The 19,692-nt window shown below is 35.7% G+C and overlaps 1 long non-coding RNA gene and 3 other non-coding genes across 8 annotated transcripts; 1 reads left to right on the top strand and 3 right to left on the bottom strand.

Moving 5' to 3' along the window:
* Window positions 1-189: 189 nt before the first annotated feature.
* On the top strand, window positions 190-9,606 carry LOC113345446. 5 transcript variants are annotated; one of them, XR_003358173.1, is made up of 5 exons: window positions 190-329; window positions 5,745-8,924; window positions 9,013-9,078; window positions 9,156-9,260; window positions 9,352-9,606. It is a non-coding gene; the product is annotated as an uncharacterized LOC113345446 (long non-coding RNA). The 5 variants fall into 5 exon arrangements; XR_003358171.1 differs by having other exon boundaries at window positions 5,745-5,851; window positions 7,900-9,260; XR_003358172.1 differs by having other exon boundaries at window positions 5,745-5,851; window positions 7,879-9,260.
* On the bottom strand, window positions 2,151-2,222 carry TRNAQ-UUG. The gene has a single exon. It is a non-coding gene; the product is annotated as a tRNA-Gln (tRNA).
* Window positions 4,074-4,145, bottom strand: TRNAQ-UUG. Its single transcript has one exon. It is a non-coding gene; the product is annotated as a tRNA-Gln (tRNA).
* Window positions 5,109-5,180, bottom strand: TRNAQ-UUG. Its single transcript has one exon. It is a non-coding gene; the product is annotated as a tRNA-Gln (tRNA).
* Window positions 9,607-19,692: the final 10,086 nt, after the last annotated feature.

The raw sequence follows: 19,692 nt of genomic DNA, 5'->3' as shown, positions 1-19,692 counted from the left end.
GTTATAACTCGCGATAAATTTTAAATATCTCAAAAAAATAAAATAAAAATAATAATAATAAAATTGTGTGGACTAGAATGTCCTTACATCACTCCACGTGAACTCCGGTGAAATGTTCTTCGTTTTTCTATTTTCTTTTTTTAAGTTTCCACCGGGAAAGTTAAATTAATATAAAAACAAAATACACTAAAATATTCTTCTTTTCTATTTTCTCTTATCCTTTTCTTTCTGTCCCGAAGAAGAAGGCTCTTCCCTCATTCCCCACAAAACTGTTTTTTTTCATTTAGGAAGGAGACGTGGATCTATTGAGCTCTATCCTCTTCCGATCGGTATGTTTTTCTTATATAGTCTTTCTAGTTTTAACAATAATTTTTTTGTACCAGGTTTGTGTATTTATTTAGGGTTTAGGTTATATCTAGTGAGATTTTGTTTACTTGCTTATAATTTCATCTCTATATGTGTTACCTGATCTGATTTTTGAAGGTTTTTTTGGATGATTTTTTTTTTTTGGGAGTTATTTTGTGTTTGAACTATGAACATGTATTAGATAGATTGTGGTAATTATACCTGGAAGTTGAAACTTGAGTAGTTTCAATCATTGTTAAAAGTGAGGGGATAAATTTTAGTAGATTGATGACACGTGTTAGTAGCAATTAGGGGTTGTATGAGAACTTAGGGTCAATACAATTACTGTTAGTAACCTTGATAAGAACGAAGCAGGAACTTAAATTGAAGTTACGAGCAGGTTTGTTTGGTAAATACTGCTTGTTGTGTGGTGTGAGTTATTAGTAGTAATTAGGTTGAACAAGAATCAAAAAGTGATCAAGATGGAAGTTCTGATGTTAGTGAGAAATTTATGGTATAGTTGATTTTTTAGGGAAATATGTTTACATGGCGTGGTGATATTATTGTTGTTAATATTTGGAGTATTAGATAGTTATGGCGGGAAGTATATCTGCGGTTTCATCGTAGTATTCAATATTCATGTCATCAGAACTCAAGTATGTGTCTTATCCCACATGGGAAAGTACGACTACAACAAGTTTAGAAGTAACTGAAATAGAAACTTTAAGACTAATGGAAATATATGGTATATTCGAGTTTGTCACTGTTGATTTTAGTGGGAACACCATTTCCACGGCATCTTGATATCAATCTTAACAACTAGCTACTTCCCACAAGCTACATAATGATGTCACTCTTGCAGTATGGGATAGTTATGTTTGATAGTGGTTGTGCGCTTTTAATGTTGTCAGCACTTAGCATGTCATTAACTAGAAATGAAGTATGTATTACGAGATTGGGCTTACGTGTCAAAAGGCACCTGTGTCGCGCTTCTCATCTCAGATTAGAAGGGTGTTCCCTGAGAATAAGTGAGAGAACTTCTAACTTGGGGAGTTTTTTGTGTTTGATGCTTTTAATAGTTGTATCCTGTGAATTTGCTTCAAAGTAGGAGGTTGAAACTTCAGAAGTTGAATCCTTGTTTGCGTGCTGGTAAATATTTAGTACATTGATAATCTGTGTTAGTAATTAGTTGTAAGTAGTTTTAAGGAGAACATAGAGATAACACAATTAGTAACCTTCAAAAGAACGAAACAGATGACTTGGAATTGTGATTAGTGTGGTTAATAGGAAATATATGATATGAATACTTTATCACACTGTATTTCGAGGGAAAACCCCTTTTTATAGAATGGTGAATCAATCTGAACAATTAACAGCGTCGAACAACCCGTGTGATGATGTTATATTTTTTGCTGAATGGGTCATAAGGTGGTGGAATTATGCTTGCCAGTGTTTTCTTCTTCTTCTTGTTGTTGTTCTTGTTTGAAACATCCGCGTCATCATTGGATTCTGAGTCGTATAGGGAAGGGAACGATGTAGGAGTGTGTTAGTGTTGGATTTGGAGATGTTGAATTTTGTTTGGAGAGGGTGTGAGCAGAGGTTTGTGTAGAAATTAGATGAGTAGTAGCAGCAGGAGGTAATTGCAGTAATGGGAGCTTTCAGTGAGTGAAGTGAATGGGAGAGATGGATTGGAGAATGAGGGAGAGGAATTATGGTGTGTAGTGAAGAACGAGATAAAAGAAAAGCAGCTGTTGCCATTGTTGATTTTTGCGTTAGAAGCAGAAACAAAATCAAAAACAAGAAAGAGGTCCTACCGGGAGTCGAACCCAGGTCGCAGGATTCAAAGTCCTGAGTGCTAACCACTACACCATAGAACCATTGTGGTACCCGCCCTTCCCTTCCTTTTCATCCTTTCTTTATCATTTGTAGTTTTACAATAATTTGGGCTTTCAGTTTTTTGTTTCCTGGGGTAAGTTGTGTTAATTTAGGGCTTATAGGTTATATATGATGAGATTGTGTTTACTTTTGAGGAATTTTATGATGATATCATCTATGCAAGTCACCTGATCTGAGATATTACCAGTTTTTAGGGCTTTTGGAGAAATTATTTATTTTTGGTCTTGAAGTACGAATTTCTTCAGATTTATAGCTGGAATTAATGGTGTTTAATGGTGTGTTTGTTTGATACATTTACTTGTTGGAAGTCGAAACTTAGAGAAATTTGATCATTGTTGACAGGGGGTAAATTAGTAGATTGATGACATAGGGATAATGCACTGTTACTAACCTAGGTAAAAATGAGGAGAAACTTAAATTTAAATGTTGGAAGTTGAAACCTGTGAAATTCAGTCCTTGTTTATGAGCCAGTAACTTTTGTTGTCCATTGTGATGTATTTTTATACGACTTACTAATTATGAACTTAGTGTGGTTAACAGAAAATATATGTGTACATGTTTGTCATAGTTGTATTTGAAGAAAAACCCTTCTTATAGCAGGATTCAAAGTACTGAGTGCTAACCACTACACCATAGAACCAGTTGTGACTTTAGGTGTTTTAGATTCTGACAATTTTCAAATGTCACCATTCTGGTACCACAGTTGATTTATTGGGAACACCATTTTTATGACACCTTGATATTGATCTTAACAACTAACAGCTTCAAGCAAGCTATGTGATGATGTCGCTGTTATGGATGAAATAGTTTGTGCTCTTTTATTGTTATCAACATTTAGCATGTTAATAACTAATAGAACTGAAGTATGTATTATATGATTGTGCTTACATGCCAAATGGCACCTTTCTCGCACTTTCCTTCTAAAATTAGAAGGGTTCTTCATGAGATTAAGTTTGAGAACTTCCATCTGTGAAGTTTTTCTTGTTTGATGTCTTTTTAGAAGTTGTATCCTGCTAATGTGTTTGAATGTGGGAAGCTGAAAACGTGCGAAATTCTATTTCTGTTTATGGGCCAGTAAGTTTTTTTTTTTTTTTTTGTAAATTGGTGATGTGTGCTAGTACTTAGTAGTAAGTAGTTCCAACGAGAACATATACTTAACACAATTGGTAACCTTAAAAAGAACGAATAGACGACTTACTTTGGGACTATGATTTTAGTGTGGTTTACAGAAAATGTATGACATCTACATGTTTGTCACAGTTGCATTTGAAGGGAAACCATTCTTATAGCATGATATCGGAGCATTTAAATGGCGTCCAATAACCTGTGTGATGATGGCATGTTTTTAGCGGAATGGGTCAAAAGTTGGAGGAAGTCTGCTTGTCAATGTCTTGTTATGTTCTTCTTGTTCGAAACTTCTTCGCCATCATCAGATCCCGAGTTGTATGAGGAATGGAATGATATGTGACTGCCAGTGTTGGATCTGGAGCTGTAGAATCGTATTTGGAGGATCTTAGTGGAAGTTTGTGTAAGAACTTAGACGAGTAGTAGAAGCAGGATCAGCAACCGGTAATGGTAGTAATGGAGCTTTGAGCGATACAACTGTAGTGAATGGAATGGGTGAGATCGGTTGAACGATGAGGGAGCGAGGAATTTTTGTGTGTAGAGAAGAACTAGAATGGAGAAAAGCAGCTGCTGCGATTGTTGATTGATTTTGTGTTTTCTTGCCAGAATAACAACAAATGGGAAGCTAGAAGAGGAAGTAATCTCTCTTTGGCTAGGCTATAGATAGAAGGAAAAACAAGATAAAAATAAATAAATAAACAAGGAAAAGTTCCTACCGGGAGTCAAACCCAGGTCGCAGGATTCAAAGTCCTGAGTGCTAACCACTACACCATAGAACCAGTTGTGATGTTAGGTGTTTTGGATCTGACAACTTCAAATATCACCATCGTGGTACCACAGTTGGTTTATTGGAGACACTGTTTTTACGACACTTTGATATCGATCTCAACAACTAACAGCTTCAAGCAAGCTATGTGGTGATGTCAGTGTTGCAGTATGAGATAGTTATGGTTGAATGTGTTTGTAGAAAAGGCACCTTTCTCGCACTTTTCGTTTAAACTTAGAAGGGTCTTCATGAAATTAAGTTTGAGAACTTCCAACTTCGGAGTTTTTTGTGTTTGATGTTTTTCTAATAGTTGTATCCTGCTGATGTGTTTAAATGTAGCAAGTTTATGAGCCAGTAAAGTTTTTGTAAATTGGTGATGTGTGGTAGTACATAGTAGTAAGTAGTTCCAACACGAACTTATACTTAACAGTAACACGAATTATGATTTTAGTGTGGTTAGCAGAAAATGTATGACATATACATGTTTGTCACAGTTGCATTTGAATGGAAAACCGTTCTTACAGCATGATATCAATCTAAACATTTTAATGGCGTCCAGTTACCTGTGTGATGATGTCATATATTTAGCTGAATGGGTCATAGGTTGTCGGATGTTTGCTTGTTAATGTCATGTTTTGTTCTTCTTTTTTGAAACTTTTTCATCGTCATCAGATTCTGGGTCGTATGAGGAATGGAACGATATGGGACTGTTAGTGTTGGATCTGGAGTTGTAGAATCATATTTGGAGAGGGTCTTAGTTGGAAGTTTGTGTAAGAACTTGGACGAGTAGTAGAAGCAGGATCAGCAGCAGGTAATGGCAGTAATGGAGATTTGAACGATGCAATTGTAGTGAACGGAATGGGTGAGATGGGTTGAAGGAGTGAGGAGTTTTTGTGTGTAGAGAATGAAGAAAAGCAGATGCTGCGATTGTTGATTAGAAGGCAAAACAGGATAAAGAAAAACAGTAAAAAGAAAAAGGTCCTACCGGGAGTCGAACCCAGGTCGCAGGATTCAAAGTCCTGAGTGCTAACCACTACACCATAGAACCAGTCGATGTTTGATGTTTTGGATCTGACAACATCAAATGTCACCATCGTGGTAGAACACTGGTGCCGCAGTTGGTTTATTGGGAACACCATTTTTATGACACCTTGATATCGACTAACAGCTAAGCAAGCTATGTGATAATACCACTGTTGCAGTATGAGATAGTTACAGTTAAAAGTTTTTGTGCTCTTTTATTGTTATCAAGCACTTAGCATGTTATTAACTACTATCATTGATATTATAAGATTGTGCTTAAGTGCCAAAAGGCACCTTTCTCGCACTTTTCGTCTCAGCTTAGAAGGGTTTTTCATGAGATTAAGTTTGAGAACTTCTAACTTTGGAGTTTTTTGTGTTTGATGCTTTTTTAATAGTTGTATCTTGTTGATGTGTTTAAATGTTGGAAGTTGAAACGTGTGAAATTCAATCCTTTCATTATAAAGTAATGTGTTTACAATTGCGATTTAGATTAAACAATGAATAATTGCAGAGTGAGTGATCTTGGCCTGTTAAGGTTCAAGCTGGCACTGTGACATACTAATAATGTTATCTGAAATGTATGTTGCAGCACAAAAAGGGGTTGGTTCAACAGCGCCAGATCCATCAGAGTTCCAGGCACTTGATGATGATGTTGTTGTGCCACTTGGGAAGCCGAAGAAGCACCAAGACGGAAAGGTACCATGGTCCATTTTAAGCATTTTGATTTTGTTAATATTAATTCCCAATAAATTGGTGAAATAATACGAAAACTTGATATGTTTGGGTGCATAATTTTTTTTGAGTAACCTCTGTTCATCTTTATTAATATTACAATACATGGTAGCTGCTGCACAAGGGTGTCTTATTTACAATGTGTATCAAATTCGTATGCGGTATCTCATTCATGTTAACTTTAACTATAAACGATGATGTGCATAAGAGTTAGCAGTCTATCCAAACCTCATCTGTAAAGTAACCTCTAATTTCTCATGGTGGTGAATTTAGTAGTCTTTTAGTGTGGTAGTTCCTTCATTCCTCCCAGATATCGATGTAAAGTATTAGTATTTAGAGGATCTCGGGTCTTAATTTTAGGCAGTAAATATATCTCAACTTGATAGTTTTAGTAGTGTGATAAGTCATAGCACTGCATGTTTGATACTACCTCGGTCCTAGATGCTGAAACTTATATTTTAACTTCTTGATCTCCCCTGGATCTATTTTGGTCTTTGTAGAATAGAGAAGAAGTGGGGGTAGGTATTTTGCTAACATAGTGGAATCAAAAGGTAGTATGTGGGTTGGGGTAGTTGTCTAGTGGGTTTTTGGCAGGTATGGAGGTGTAAATAAAGTGTAAACTTCATTGTTTACTGGTGTGGGACGACAATCAATGAGAGAACTCTATTTTTCAATACTCTCATCAGAGTTGTCCACATCAGATGTTGGTGGGGCTTGAATGAAGGAGGATTGAGTATTTGGTTTCAAATATGATATTTGAAAACAAATACGATCTCCTTCATTCGGGCCTCATAAAAAGCTGATCTGGACTGGACAGCTCTGATGAGAGTATTGGAAAATAGAGCTCTCTCATTGATTCTCGCCCCACGTAACAGTTACACCTCCAACTTATCTCTTTTCCAACAAAATTAACCCCACTTCTCACTTTACAGAGATGATAATCAAAACTAATCCCCCATTTTTGTCCCATACAAATAAGAAACCTCTGATCAAAACTAATCCCACTACTTCTCTCCGGTTTTCCCTTCTTCCTAATTTCTTTCTTAGAAATTGTCTTTAGCAGGGATCTTTCCATTTGAAATGGTGTCAAATCTCGATTCTTCCTTTTTCTTTGTTTTAATGATTCTGTCATGTTTTGGGGTTGGATATAGGGTTTTGGTGATTTTGGTTGGTTTGCTGGAAGACGAGTTCTGCACTTCCCGCATGAACTTTACACCCTTTTAACTGTGTCTACTTTCCTTATCTATGAATTGAACTAGCCTAAACTCATCTTTGTTATATGAGCATTGATAAGTAGAACTAGTACACAATGATAAGACTGCAATATAAACTGCAGAGTGATAGCAGTAGCACTGCATGTTTGATAATACCTCGATCCTCTGAAAATGATACTATAACTTTTTAATTTTTGCCTAAAAAAGGTGAAAGTTTCCATTTTCTTTGGATGGAGGGAGTATAAAACTGCAATGTTAGTCTACCCGTAGATGTTCATTTTTGGTCTTAGATATGGGATCCAACAATCCCTTTGTTAAACTGATCCAGGCCTGACCGAATCTTGAGCATTGGTATCACCAGTTCATAACATGGTACCTAAACTGAGCATGATGGGAACCAAACGTGATGTTTGAATAAAAAATGGATTTGGACAGGCTAATGGGATATAGGTGACGATTTTCCTCTTTGTAAATGCGAACCGCACTTGTTGTCCACAAATTCCAAGTTTGCAATTCTTCAAACTTAGGCCAAACATAACTTTCTGTTTACGTGCTGGGCTGGGATTCTATTACTAAGTAACTCTTATGGTTTTCCTGTTCAGATTTCAACTGATATTATTTTGGTTTCAAAATAAATTTATAGAGAAAGAAAATGGTCTTCTGTTGCAATATCTTAGCTAAACCATGTTGACTAACCATTAATGGGTCAAATGATAAGGCCGACCTAAAATGTATAATAAAAAACTATTCCAGATTCTTTTTTCTGCCTTTAAACAGGATTACGCATTGTTCTTTCAGAAGCTCCGTCGTCAGGTCACATGTAAAGGGGTTTATTTTGCTGATATGTTCTCAAAGAGTGCAAAATTATTGCTCTTCGTCTTCTGGGGAAAGGGTGCTTCTTTTATGCAAGGTTGTTTTCATACTTATATATACCTAATTAGTAATACTCGGTATGTGGTGGGAACGAAATTACCGCAAAACGTCTAACATATTGTAGGGCCAAATTTTGCTGCGGTACATCTCTGATAACAGCATAACTCAATTGAGTGTTTGATGTACCATAAGTTAACATATTTTCTGAGCCTTAAACTCATTGGTTATAGCTCATTCACTGGCCTAATTTAGAAGGGTCGGGTTGGAGATTTATTATTCTACATTTATTTGTACAAGCATGGTATTCAAATACACCCTGGCGACCTATGCTTCCTTGAATGACATATTCACGCTTTGTGCCGAAAGGCTCGAGAACGTAAGCATTTTCTAACTTCTTCGTTGGCGGGTTGCACGGGGTGAGATGGCTGAGCTACTACATTCAGATTATAACTCTGGTCAGTTGCCAGAGGTGAAGCCAAGGTTCGTTCCCTTATTCTTTCATGCATACAAGTCACATATCATGCTTTCTGGGTTAACAAGTTTTACACTATCACATGGCAAAAACTTAGATTATGCCTTCTGGGTTAACAAGTGTAACAAGTTTTATTTGTTTTCAAGAAAAAGTATGCATCCTCCTTTGACCGCAACTGCTTCCCAGTTCTATTCCTCTGGCTCTTTTTACTTGTGAATCACTAATTCCTCTTGCCCATCAAAACTGCTCTTATTTTTCGTTTCAACTGCTTCTGAATCATGACACATTTGGTTACATCTATCTTCTCTTTAAGGGTATTCAGTTTCTAATATCTAGGATTTACAGTATGTTTTGCAGTTTTACTAGTGAAGTAATAAAGATGGGTAAATAACAATTTTTATCTTTTTTCATGTTTTTATGTTTTTTATTTGTTTTCAAGAAAAAGTACGCATCCTCCTTGCACCCCATGTGCGCAGAGGTATTTAACTTCACTTGTGCACTTGTGCATCTTACCTTCAATTCTATGCCTGATTTTTCCCGCAATAATTTATGTTTTCCTCCTTTAGCATTCTATCTGAAAGCAAAAACAGTTCCTGAACTTTTGTAATCCATTATGGTCCTGGAAATCTGAGGTTAGTTATTTTGCTCTAAAAGGAAAAAAATTTTGGTGAAAAGGTGATGATCATGATACTAACATGCTTTTGTGCAGATAATCGAAGAATTCCAAAAATGTCACGTAGAACATCCTTGTGCAAAATTCTTTGGTGAGTGTACAGATCTGAAGATTAAACTCGGCCGTTGTTTCCGTCTAGAAGTGAGTTTTTGCTTTCAATTTTTGTTTTCCATTGTCCATTACCAGGTTCTTAATTGATAAGTTCACATATGTATTCTCTTTTATTACATAGAAAGCTGTGAAGCGAAAAGCAAATTTTGAAGAGAGTAAAAAGTTGAAGGATAGTATGAGTATATTCTCACTCATTGTCTGCCCATCTCTATTCTATGGGTGTGTCTAACTTTCTGTTAACTTCTGTTAGACTCCGTACTGTTCCTTACTTTCCGTTAGTATAATTGTCTGTGACAGTCTGTCTTTGTATGCCTGCTTATATAAAGGCATGTACTCTCTTGTTTTCTTAGTACTGTAAAATACAATCATTCTCCTCCGCTCGTTTCTTTATGGTATCAGAGCCGATCTGGATCTGATCATCTTTTTCTTGCTTCTGCCATTAAACCAACCAAAGCTTTTGAAAATCTCTAATTTCTCATTTAATTCGACATGGAATCATGTATTACGAAGGTACCTCTAAACACTATTGCAAATATAGTACCTTCCAAACTTCAAGATCATAAATTTCTTACCTGGAAAGCTCTTCTTCCTTTATTCAAATGATACGACGTTCTTGGTTACATTGATGGATCAAAATAGTGTCCAAACAAGTTTGTATATGCACAAAGAAATGATATTCCTGAAGAAACTATAAATCCTGCGTGGATCAAGTGGAATGAAGAAGATCAAACTCGCATCTTATGGATTCAGTCAACTATTTCAGAAAGTGTAATCTCATATGTTGCTGGACCTACTACACCCGACGATCTTGAACAAAGATTTGCTGCAATCTCATCTACACACATCATTCAACTCAGAACAAAGCTCTCCTCTATCAAGCAAGGTAATAATACTATGATCAATTATCTCAATGAAATCAAAAATAATTTCGATTCATTATCAGTTGTTGGATCACCAATTTGTGAATATGAAATGAGTAGGTGTTCTTAATGGTCTTAGTTCTGCTTTTGATTCATTCTCTATATCTATACAGGTAACCATTCTCTATATCTATACAGGTAACCTTAGGAGAACTGCATAATCTTTTGTTGAATGAAGATATTGTTCTAGCAGAGAGATCTAAAAATGTTGATAACTCTGAAGAAGCAAAAGCTTTTGCTGCTTTTAGAGCTCACAGATCTTTTCCTCAAAACAACAATTTTAGATCTAATTCTCAGTTTCATTCAAGACCTCAGTTTCGATCTTATCATCCATCCAACTACATCATCTGCATCTTTATTTCCTAACAAAACCTACACCACAAATCCATTCACTCAATCACCTAATCCATCTCCATTTCCTTCACCTTCACTGGAGGTTCAATCAACATGAAACCACATAAACATACCTGTCAAATCTGTTTCAAATTTGGACACTCAGCTATAGAATGCAACCAACGCATGAATTTTGCATATCAAGGTCGTCCAATTCCATCCAACATTCATGCCATGATGGCTACTACTAATGTTCTTGGTGAGAATCGCTGGTACTATGACTCTGGAGCTACAACACACATTATATCAGTAGCCTCAGATTTACAAGATTTTCAATCTTACAGTGGCACTGAGCAAATCACTACATCTAGTGGAGAAGGTATGCCAATATCAGACTTAGGTACTTCTGCCAAATTCGTGGTCACTAATTCTGTCAAGCTACCTAGATTATTACGTGTATCTACTGCATCACATAAGTTACTCCCAGTATATAAATTTAGAAAAGACAACAACTACAATATAACATTTGAGGGTGATAACTTCTTTGTGAATGATCTTAAATCTGGGAGGAACATTTTCCCAGGACAGAGTGACAAAGGTCTATATCCTATTTACTTAACATTTACAACGACTGTTATTTATGTTGATGCTTCAGCAACATACACTACTCTTTCTGCTATCAAAGTGTCTTCTCATCTACTTCATAAGATACTTGGTCATCCATCTTTTCAGTCCATGCAAAGAATTACTCATTTGCTCTCAGATAGTCTGTCAACTAAACCTTTTGTTTGTAATGATTGTCATTTAGGAGGATCTCATAAGCTCCCATTTTCTTTTTCTCAGTCTGAGTCTACTTCACAACTGCAGTTATTACACATGGACCTTTGGGGACCTTGTCCTGTACTTTCATGTAATGGTTTTTCTTACGCCTGTAACATTATTGATGATTATAGTAAGTACTGTTGGGTTTTCCCTCTAATAAGAAAATCTGATTTCATTACAATCTTTAACACTTTCAAACTTCAAGTTGTGAACTATTTTGACTTAAAGATAAAAGTAATAAGAACGGATGGGGGAGAAGAATTCATCAACAATGAACTTAGTTCATATCTGGATACTTATGGAGTCCAACATCAATATTGTTGTGCCTATACACCAGAGCATAATGGTGTGGCTGAAAGTAAACACAAGCACCTCATTGGTATCTGCAGGACACTGCGTATCCAATCTAATCTTGCTGACTGCTTCTGTCTTGATGCTCTACAAATAACCAATTACTTAATTAACAGACTACATGCTGCTTCTATTTCATTCAAGTCCCCTTATGAAATGTTATATGGCACAACTCCAAATTATGCTTTCTTAAGGATATTTGGCTATATCCGCTATCCTTGGCTCAAGCCCTACACTTATTCTAAGCTGGAGCCAAGAAGCAAAGTATGTATTAGTTATTCTTCTTCTCAGAAAGGTTATAGGTGCCTTGAACCGTGAACCTTGCTCAGGGAGGATTTACATCTCTAGACATGTTACTTTTCATGAATTTTTTTTCCATCTCTAACTATGAAGCTTGACAATGTATCAAATTTAACTTCTCAAGTCTCTCAGCTACACTCTAAGGCTTTGGCTCAACCTTCTGTTTCACCAACTGCTTCACTAGAGACTGGAACCATCAACAACAACATTACATCCTCAAATACTACTTCATCAGTTGCTTCACCAGATGTTACTTCTTCAAATACTTCGCATAGTGATATACCAAATACTTGTTCTTCAGACTCACTTGTGGATTCTCAATCATCTCCAACCATTGCTCCATTCAAGGATCTTGTTACAAATGCCCACTCCATGACTACTAGAGGAAAAAGAGGCATATTCAAGCCAAAACCACCAAAAGATTTATTCACATCAAAATATCCAGTACCAACTTATTTACTAGCTTCTACTAAAGATTTTGTTCCAACTTCAGTTGCTCAAGCTAAAACTCATCCTAAGTGGCTCAAGTTTTTAGTTAGTGAATGTACAACTCTCCAAACAGCAGGCACTTGAACACTTGAACCACCTCATCCATCACAAAATTTAGTTATCTGCAAATAAGTATTTAAAATCAAGAGGAATCGACTCTAGATAATACAACTAGTATCACACATGAGGGTATATTAGTTAACAACTAGTTGTGGGAGAGATTATCTATTAGTCTCGATAGAAACCTAAGGTTAAAGGAGAATCGACTCTAGATAATACAACTAGTATCACACAGGAGGGTATATTAGTTAACTCTAAATATTAGTCAACTGGTACAATCTAATCCCCATATCTCCTGTGTGATACTAGTTGTATTATCTAGATTCGATTCTCCTTTAACCTTAGGTTTCTATCGAGACCCTGTAGGTTAACAACTTGAAGACTTCATTGGGATTATGAAGCCAGACCGATACTACTTTTCTTGTAGTAGTGTGATCTGATCTTGATGTTTCTATCGTACTAAGTACAATCGTAATATTGGCTTGAGATTGATTTCTCCGATAGGCAAGATATAAAATAAGTCACAAACATCTTCGTCTCATCGTTTGTGATTCCGCAATATCTTCTTTTTCTAGTCGATTAAGTTATGAGGTGATTAATAATTTTAGGCTGTTCTTCGGGAATATAAGTCCGGGTTATCAATTGATTCTTGTTCACCTTGATTTATCAAAAGGCGGAACAATAACTCGTATGTATTTTTGTGGGAGACAGATTTATCTATTACCGTAGATTTTCTGTGTGATAAAGATTTATTTATTAAAGTCTTCGACTTTGGGTCGTAGCAACTCTTAGTTGTGGATGAGATCAACTAAGGGAATCTAGTGCGTAGTATCCTGCTGGGATCAGAGACGTAAGGAGCGCAACTGTACCTTGGATCAGTGTGAGATTGATTGGGATTTAACTATAGTCCAGACTGAAGTTAGTTTACAGTAGGCTAGTGTCTCTAGCGGCTTAATACAATGTGTGTTCAATCTGGACTAGGTCCCTGGGTTTTTCTGCATTTGCGGTTTCCTCGTTAACAAAACTTCTGGTTGTGCGTTGAATCGATCAATTGGGAAATCCAACCTTTGTTTGTTGATTAAAATCGATTGGTCCTTGAGCATTGGTCTTTGGTACCGTTCAAGTGATTTCTCTTGTATTCAATTAGACTCACAGATTTCTATTTGCTTGAGTAAGTATTGAATCGAGAAAGTGAGATATAACTCTTTGATATACTTTTATTAAGATTGAGTCTGACTGTCTAGTTGATTCTCTTAAAAGTATATTGGAGTTTTTCCATACAGATTGCTAAGCGAAATATTGAGTGTGGTTGTTAGACCCTCCCGCCTTTTCAATTGGTATCAGAGCAGACAAACCCATGCTTTTTCAATTGGTATCAAAGCGGGAAAACACGTTTAAAGACCTTACAAGTCTGTGTTTGTAGCGACCTGACTCTATGGACATGAATTCTATCTCCATAAACATACCACCAGACTTCGATGGCTCAAACTACTTATGGTGGAAAATTTCTATGCGTGCTTTTCTTCAAGTTAGTGATTTTCAAACATGGGTACATGTTTTTAATGGCTATGATCCTCCGGTTAATACAGAAGACGATGTATTTATACATAAGGATATTGGTAGATATAGTCCAGAGGAAATTCTTGTTGCAAAGTAAAATTCTGATGACTTAAATGTTATTATACATGCCAGTACCCATATCTTCAGCACCATGTGACTACGTGCATAAAGTCTAAAGAAGCCTGGGATATCTTAGAAACCGTGTTTGAAGGAAATACCAGTGAGAAAGAAGCTAGGCTTCAAAACCTAAATTCTGATTGGGAAAACCTTCGTATATGGTAGATGAAGAATCATTTGATGATTTTAAATCACAAAGTGTCTGAAATTATTAATGCATCTTTTGCATTGGGTAAGACTATCCTTAAAGGGACATTGTGATGAAAATTCTTAGATTAGTGCCATCTAGATATGAATCTAAGAAGCATTCCATCGTTAAAAGAAATAATCTCGCAATGCTGCCCAGAAATACTCTAGTTAGGAAGCTAAAGATCTTTTATCATGGGTAATAGACACATTTTTATGTCTGATAATCTCAATTGTATATATTGTTAGTGCTCGATTTTGTACTTATTTTGGTTATTTTATGTCTTTATAGGTATTTTTGGAGAAATAAGCTTTTGTGGCGAAATCGGCTCGAAAAGTTGTTAAAGGCACCTGGGAGGAAATTTGCTATCCGGACTCTCACTTTGGATAAGGGGTAACCCATTTCGGACATGTGCTAAAAGGACACCAGAACTGGATAAGGGGGAGGCCATCATCTTCTCAAATTTCAAAATAGAATTTTGGCGGGAAAATTTGTTAACAATGGCAGCAGATTTAGGGTTGGATTATTGGACGTGTTTTAATGGGATTTAATGGCCTATTTTCATGGGATGGACGTGATATAGATATACAATGCTGGTATGGTCTTTGGTTCGCACCCAAATTGGATAAAATTGTCGGAAAAAACAAACAGAGGTGAAGAAGGAAATATGGCCTGTTGGAGATATTTTTGGAATTCTAGGGAGATTAAAGTGCTACAAAACTTCCCAAAGATTGGTATCTATCTAAGGAAGAGTTTGAGATAAGTTGGGAATCCCAGAAACGCGTAGAAATTCTAAAACAAGAAATTGCCGCAACTTGGCCGTGAAGAGAAAGGAAGAGATTTTGGAAGATTTGGGAGAGATTTAATCGGTCTTTTTGATATAAATAGATTTTTTGGGTCATATAGAAGGGGTGTAGAAAGTTTGGGGACCATAGGTGGTCCAGAGAAGAAGAAATCAGAGTTTTATCAAACTCTGTTTCTGCTGCTGCTGCTGCACAGCTCAAGAACAGACTCCAGAAGACAGTCTTATTTTTCTGAAGAACAATAGCCCTCACCTTACAGTCGTTGTTCTACAACACTTCTTTTCTATCGTTCCTGTAACAGTGCAACTATAACACTTATAACTGTTGCAGATCTCTGTGTTAGCACTTTTTCACCCTTTTAATCAACTTTTGGGCTATAAACATGTATTTTGAGCAAGTGATTAATATGAGGAGATAAACCCCATTGCTGGTATGACGGAGGAAACCATTGTTCCATGAAAAGTGGTATATTTCTATTTTAATTAATTTTTGCAATTTCTTTTATGATTATTTGCATAAAACTAGTATTCGAAACATTGATTTTTATTGAATGATTGTGATTCGTTTTGATGGAACATGCTTAGTTTAAGACTTTTGATGTTTCATGCTTGGTGTTTACAATTTTTACTTCAAAAATCTACAAGAGGCAATGAATTAGAATCACTTTAAAAGTAAAGAATTGCATGAATATTGATTAGATTAAATCACTTAATTGGTTAATGGTGGAATCCTGAGCCTCAGTGCTTCTTACAATCTTGATAACAAAATCATCTTAAGTTTTTTATGTTAATTTTGAGTCTAAAAAATCCTTCACAAGTTCGAGAGAACAACATCTTATTTACCACTTTACAAACAACTTCAAAACTACATCAATGAGCATACGTCCAAGTCTAGTAAGGATGTTGCTTTCAAAGCACTAAAGAACACTAAATTACTTGATAAAAGTAAGAGTATTTACATCTCTGAAGATGATCTTTCCGAGGCTGATTCATCAGATGAAGATATTGACAAGTCAGTCTCGTTGATCATAAGACAGTTTAGGGATCTTGTTTTGAAGAGAAGTAAACGGTTCTCCAGAGATAAATCCAAGTCATCAGATAACCTCATAATCGTGTTCCTCCTAAAAATAGGGATAATGATGAAACTGATGACGATGATATGCCTTAGTGCTTTAAGTGTAAAGGTTTTGGTCATTTTGCAAAAGTGTCCAAATAGAAAGAAATACACTGGGAACAAAGGTCTAACTGCAGCTCTTGATGAAATGTCTGACAACTATGATTCTGATGAAGACGAAAAATCAAGTGTTGCACTTCTTTGTGAAAATATTGATTTTGATAATTGTAGCAATATATACATCAATCTTGATAGTCTTTCAGAAAAAAAACTCAACTAATCTGGAAGATAAAATTGACCTTTCTATTGGAAACTCTGTGTATAATGTTTCAGGTTCCACCATGTGTTTAGCAGCTTGTACATCTCAGATGCCTGAATTATATCCAAGATTGACATGCTCGTATTGTTCACTCAAAGGTCATGAACTATCAAAGTGTTACAAGTACAAACATAAATTGAGACATGTCAATAAACTTCAAAGAAAAGAAAATCGATTAGCAAACAAGCTTAAACTTGCTCAAAAGACCACTGAGGTATGTAATATTTTATCTTCGTCAAAGAAGTTAGTTTCCAAGGATAAACAAGACCATTAGAGAAGAAAGTATGGTCGAATCGTTTTGATAGACATAGGTCTATGGATTCCTCTCAAAAGGAACATGGTGGACAGATTGTTCTTCACCACAAAACAACTTGATTTTGTTATTTTGTGTATCTTGTCTCATGTGCCTGATCAAAAGAGACAAGGTTGTCCACCTCTCAGGTTTTTAGGATAAAGTTTGTTTTCTTCTTTTCTTAATTTTTTTATGCATAATAGGAATTCCCTGTCTATCAATAAAAAAGGGTTATTCTTGACAATTTTACTCTTTCTAGGGTTCAAAATTGTGCGTTCACGAACCTGTTAAAGGTTGCGTAACCCTACATTCCTTTCCTGAAACTTCTTTTATCTTAAGACTACTTGTTGAGTTAAATTGTGATTTTCTCTCACAAACCCATACGCTCATGGATACTCCAAGCATCATATCTTCTGATGGAAAAGATGTTAATACGATTGTTAAGCCATCAATCATGAAGAAAAAAAGAGAAATCTCCGTTGTCTCCAACTTTGAAAAGGAAAAGAAGGAATGTGAGGAAGCCAAGAGCTGTTCCTTCAAATTCTCAGAAGTTTTCTGATGTTCTTAAAGTGTTGAAGGAGACACGAAATGAGATTCAACAGATAAAGGCTTTTGTGCTTAAGACTCATGAGATTCAGAAGGCCCTGGTTCGACATCAGTCAAGAAGGTTTATTGACATTAACTCTTATCTTCATGAACCTTATGTCCCAATGGATGTTGACGAGAAGGAGTTCGGGGACGATAAAGAATTACTCAAAGGTCTTAACATCTAGTAAATCTTCTGATGAGAATTTATTTTCTTGTTTTGTTTAGAAGAATAACTAGAGTTTGGAGTAGCCATTATTGTGATTACACATAGCTATGTCCAACGTTTTCATCTTTATATTTTTAGGTTTATTTGTTTAAATTCTAAAATTATTTTTGGAAGATGATTTTTGCAGTATTAATCTTTATGGTTTAATATATTGCAATTTGTTATGGGATATGTGTGTTTGCATCCGTGAACTATGATTATCCTATACCTTGTCAAAAGTTAAGTCTTTCATATGTCGATATGCATGTATTGATAAAAGAATGAATGAACTTTTGACATTACAAAAGTTTTAAGCCTATTATATGTCATTATGCAAATATTGATGGAAGATAGGATGAACTTTTGTTTACGAGGATTATGTCTATTGTAGGTCGTTGTGCAAATAGTGATGGAAAATAGAAGGAATCCTTGTATATTCCGCAGTATTGATCTTCCGGATCCATATTTTTATGTATATAATGTGCAACAACGTAAGTTCTCTTATGTTGAGTATTTCCGATTAAGTTAATCATGGGTTTTCTTGTGGTTAATTTAGTTGAGTATTTTTGGATTCAAATTCATATTCGTATGTGCTTTGTTATGTCCAAATAAATCCTTCTTTTCTTGTGAAAGTAAGGTCGCTCTTGTTGTTCTTTCGGGAATGACATTTTATGGGGTAGATTTCTTAATTGAACTTGTGCTTAATTGCCAAATCTTTGTGGGGAGTGCGGCTGTGGAATATTATAGGGGTTATCTTGTATCTTTATAAACTCCTTGATGAAAGCATTTAACTTCGGCTATATGATTGCATCTAAAAAGTTGATATGTGCTTTCTTTTGGTCATGAAATATCTCTATGAAAATTTCATTAGGATCCACTAGTTTTCGTACCTTTGCGGATTTTATTGACATAAAAGGGGAAAGTTAATGTGTAGTTCACACTACAAATACATATGGTTTTAGGATCATTATGTAAGGGGGAGTGGTTTCCATGTGATATGGAGTATTGACTAAGGCGGAGTGATACATATCACCATAGTATTGTTGTCAAAGTTGTGATACAATTGAACTTTGATACTGTGTAATAATACTATGCCACTGCGTAACAATGATTGAGAATTCTTATTTTCTCATTATTATGGCTACGGATTTTCAACAACGATGATACTAAACTAACAACCTTTGGAATCATTAGAGTACTTGGAAGTGACGAAGATTTAGAGTAATGTTGAAAAACCAACAAGATCATACATGTGGAAGAGAAGCTACAAAAGTTTATTTATTTATTTTGTATTCCATATGTATTGATAGTTTTTTCACTAAAATTGACAAAAGGGGAGATTGTTAGAGCACTGCTCGGTCGAACTCGAAAGTGTTGCTATCTCAAGCTTGTTGTCAAGTTTAATTGCCAAAACTATAAGTCTTGATTTCTAGTCTACTTATAGCTAAGTCTCGGACTAGGATATAAAGTGTAGTTGAGCTCAAAGACTCCATGATGATCATCATACAAAGACGAAGAACTACTCAAGGAACTGTGGAACTTCATCGACTAAAAGGTATGTGGAGACTTGAACTTATCTATCACTCAAAAATCTATCTACTTTATCTCCTATCTTGAGACAAAAGTCGTATTGCTATGTAGACTTTGATTATACACATTTGCTATTTCGAGCTGAGTTTATCTCGCTTATCTATTTCTCGAAATATGTGTTGGTAAGCTTTCGCTTTTACTATGTTCATCTTTACTAGTGACGAAAGTCATTTAAATCTCAATTACTTGAATATTGCTTTGACGAAAAATGGTTTGTGAATAACAACTATATAACGTCCTCTAAGAATGTTTCAACGATTGAAATGAGAGTTTAGATTATACAACCATGGTTGGATATAAACATTATGTGGTAACTCATACGTGTGTAAGTCCTTATTCCTTGAACCAAAGTATGTGTATTTTGGTGCTCAGGAAAACCGGAACTAAAGTCGGCCAGTACGCGCACTGTCTGA

Source organism: Papaver somniferum, unplaced genomic scaffold (genome assembly GCF_003573695.1).
Source record: "Papaver somniferum cultivar HN1 unplaced genomic scaffold, ASM357369v1 unplaced-scaffold_81, whole genome shotgun sequence".
In the NCBI taxonomy this organism is placed as follows: Eukaryota; Viridiplantae; Streptophyta; class Magnoliopsida; order Ranunculales; family Papaveraceae; genus Papaver; species Papaver somniferum.
This window is presented reverse-complemented; position numbering and strand designations above follow the sequence as displayed.